Consider the following 4,303-nt stretch of genomic DNA (forward strand, 5'->3'; position numbering starts at 1 on the left):
CTTTCCTTTCCTTTCCTTTCCTTTCCTTTCCTTTCCTTTCCTTTCCTTTCCTTTCCTTTCCTTTCCTTTCCTTTCCTTTCCTTTCCTTTCCTTTCAGGGCTTCAGGTGTTTCGTTGTAAGAAACCTGAGAGACTCCCTGGGAAGCCGAGGAAAATGGGAGGCGTCTGTCTACATGGCTGAAGAGACATAAAATACATCTGTGTGTTTTAAGTTTCACTTCTCCCTCTTCTTCTTTTCTCTCTGTCTGGCTTGCTCTCTGAGAATCAACGCTTTTCTTTTTTGCTGTGATCTAAATAAATATTTAAAAGACATTTCTCTCCGATCGACTCAGTGTTTCACTATTATTGATAAGAAAATGTACTAAACTACTTAAATTATTTAGGATTAGGTTAATAAAATTAGCCAGCAGAGATCACCTGCACCCTTACCTTGGATTGGCTGAGCTCCCTGCCGAACCAGAATACAGGTGAAAAAGGCCTGGAGCAGTAATAGTGGAGAAACCCCAACTGCTTCCACTCTTAACAGAAACATACATCCATCCGTCATGCCGCGTTATTAGTGTAGGCCATTTGTGTGTTTAGTCAACATTTATGTAGTTCCCGGATTCTATTTAATTTTGACTTGATGTCAAGACAGGTGCATCTCTGCAACCATGTTTTAACCAAAATGCACCAGACACAATAACACAGTTACAAAGTGTCTTAATTTAATCTTCTGTGTGTTGAGCCTCTGATAAAGATAAACTTGTATATCATCACGGGAAGAACTTTACCCTTCTGAATACACATATTCCCTACTACCAGTTTTAGTTTCATAAGTTTTTGAAAGCATTGGAGTTTGAAAAATGTTTCTTCTGTGTAAATTTATTTTATAATTAGGTTATTTGTATTATTTTTATATTTTGTCTTTAAAATATATATTTTTTTTTTACTTAAATCTACATATTGGTCCTATCTGTCATTATTTTTAAATATTAAATCATAAGTTCTGATCAGTCACTCAGTACTGAAGTAGACTTTTTACTAAATACAATTTTGCTTCAGTAGTTTCTCGGATTGCTACTTTTTACTTGTACAAGTGATGCTACTCAATTGTCAGGACAAGGTTTTGCTTCGCTTCCCTCCACTGCTGAAACTCGGTAAATATAATGGGTCCTACTCACCTGTGTTTGGTTCAGTTGTCTGGCCTGCAGCTGTGCTGATGTTCTGACAGGGTTTCACTTTTATGTGTCTGAAGTGACTCATTGAAGTATTCAGGGGCGGGGCACCATCTTCAACGGTGGTGACCCGCCCCTGACTGGCTGTTTTTTCTACAGTTGTTTTCTCTTTTATGTTTATCCAAAAGTACCGTCCTCATGAAAATTAATTAAGAAGTGCATTATGTACTGAAGGTTGTATAGTACAGCTGACGCTAAAACTTCATATGTTTGAGTGAAATGAACATTTTTCTTTTATTCTATGAACCCTGAAAACATGTTTCCAAAATTATGACCAAAAATTTAGTATTTATTTGCAGAAAATGAGAAAGCAACCAAAACAATCTGTGACAAATACTAAGGTTTTAACTCGGGAAGAGTTGAGAAAACAATATTTGGTGGAATAACAGTGCAGTGGTCTCTTGCCACCATCGACATGTTAATGTGTGCTTGAAAGGGTGAATAAGTTATAAAATGTAGTGTCAAGTCCTTTGGGTTCCTCTGGACCGATGAAAGGACTAAACAATACAGGACACTTAGCAGTTGCTATAATTTTGTGCTAAAAATGAATTAACTTCTGGTTAGATTTTGACTGCAGTTAGAAAAAAGATGGCTATCAATCAAATAGTTAATATTTATGTATCTTTAGCCAGATTGCATTGCCTAGTCAATGTCCAGGCCGAAATCCAACTGGGCATCTATTGTGAAACCTGATCTTCATGGATATCCTGAAATAATAAAGAGCCAGTATATAAATGTTTTGAGTCCAGTTGGTTTACTGGCTTTAATGCCCTGCAGAATTTGCTCCAGCTCCAAAGCTGCTGAAGCCCCAGGTGTGAACCGTTACCCCAACAAAACATCCTTCCTGTTATACTGGTTGAATCACAAACTTCACTGTTCTGTGGAAACTGAACAGGAGTTGGCATGGTGTCGATATTTAACAGTCAAGAAGCAGTTTTGACATTGAACTTCAGGAGTGGTTTTACTGCTCGCATTTCTGTGGAAGAAATTTAAACGCTTCATGCCCAGGGCACATCAGCCACCGATTCACATGTGAACCATGTGAATGTAGCACAATGAGGAGTCTGATTAAAGACTTTAGACGGAAAATTGCTCGAGGCAGACCAAACGTTAAGAACTTGATTAGAGCTTTAGCTACCTCTGGTGGGTGTTGTGATTTTCCGAAGTGGGATGGCTTCAGGAAAACAAGAGGCAGCACAGATGACTGTCATGAGAAACTGATTACCAGTTTTTATTCTGGGCAGAGGACCGACACAGTTCACCAGGAAACGCTCCAAGAGCTCGCCCACATTCCTTTGTAGTGGTATTCCTTAAGGCTCTGAAACAGTCTGTATTCCTCGAGCACCAATTCATGTGTATTGAGAACAGCAGCTTTAAGTTTGTCATAAACAATACTACTTTCAACTGTAAGGGCTCCACATACATCCAGTACCTTACCAGCTAGTTTGCACTGCAGCAAAACAGACCAAACCTCTGAGTGAAGGGCAATGTTCATTTTATTTTGAAGGGCAACAGCAATACGCTGAAATGCATTGAAACTCCACCTCAGGGGTGAAGCTCGACCCACATGTGGAGGCCTTAGTACTCATGGCAGAGGTCCCAGGTTCGATTCCGGCCTGGTGACATTTGCCGCCGTCATGATGGGTTTGAGGTTCTTGACCCACATGCAGAAACACTCAGAGGGGAATTGGTTTATTTACAGCTCAGACAACACAAGATATAACAGTCGACTGGAGATCGACTCTGGTCCGGGATCCGGGGATTACAGCACACAGGATGAGAGCAATGGTGAGTTCAAATGCGGAAGGGAATTTCAGTTCTGAGAGGACTCTGACAGTTGTCACTTGTAGTTAACTGGAGGGCGAGCGGGGAGAGGCAAGCAGAGCCAGGTAGGCAAGGCTTTTCCAAGGTGTTGGCTGGTCGGGTGGATCACAGGGCTGGAGGGCGGATAGTAGTGATGGTCCACCTGAATCCAGGCCTCCAGGTACCAAGTAAAAAGGGGGCGTGTCCGATGAAGCCCTGCTTCGAGGCTTGTGTTGTCTAGATGAAAACTACGTGACTGACAACAAACGAGGCCTCGCATCACCTGGGTCACGTAACTGCTTCATTTTGCGTGTCGGTTTTCAAAATAAAAGCGTGATGAGCAGCGCTGCATCATGGGTTGTTGTCCATTTGGTCTCCCATAAGAATGTGGCCAAAATAAAATGAACATTGACCAACATATTTGATGTGTATTGATGATGATCATCAAAATGTAATGTTTGTTACTGGTTTTCTCAATAGTAGATTATGTTGTTTTTTTATGACTATATTTTTGTGATTTTATGATGTAAATCTCTTTGAACTGTATTGTTGCTGAAATGTGCTACACAAATAAACTTGATTGATTGTCTGAAATGGAGCCAGCAAGAGGAAAATCTCTGATATCTGGGACTAAAATTCAACATGTAGCCAAATATAAGGGATCAGAGCCAATTATAAATCCAATAAAAAGCGAATCCCCCAGCATGCACTGCACTCCCAAGACACTAAAACATCAAATGTCTTTATTGTCAAATCCGTTTGACATGAAAGAAAACCCAACACAACCACTGAGGTCCAACATTAGATTGGCTGCGAATCATTTTAATAATTAAAACATGTTTAATTATCTCCCTGCCCACGCCCTCCAACTGGAGACGGTTCCCTGGCGCCCTCTAGTGGATAACTGAAAAAGGTGCAAACAAACCCCACAGAAACCAAAACCCCGGATCCCCAACATAAAGGATCATTTCTGCCAGCTAGTAACCAGTAAGTTGGTTTCTGTAGAAAGAGCAGCTTCTTTTACAACTTCAGAAAAAAAGAAACAAATACAGGAACAAACCACAGGACTGCTTTCAACTTCAGGGTCTCTGAGACCAACATAAACAAAACAACATTTTATTTAAACTATGAGATAAAATACAACCATCTAGAAGTAAACCTATATGTACGAAGGTGGAGGTGGAGGTGGAGGTGGAGGTGAAGGTGGAGGTGGAGGTGAAGGTGGAGGTGGAGGTGAAGGTGAAGGTGAAGGTGGAGGTGGAGGTGAAGGTGGAGGTGAAGGTG

The sequence above is a fragment of the Poecilia reticulata genome, linkage group LG17 (assembly GCF_000633615.1).
Source record: "Poecilia reticulata strain Guanapo linkage group LG17, Guppy_female_1.0+MT, whole genome shotgun sequence".
Taxonomy (NCBI): domain Eukaryota; kingdom Metazoa; phylum Chordata; class Actinopteri; order Cyprinodontiformes; family Poeciliidae; genus Poecilia; species Poecilia reticulata.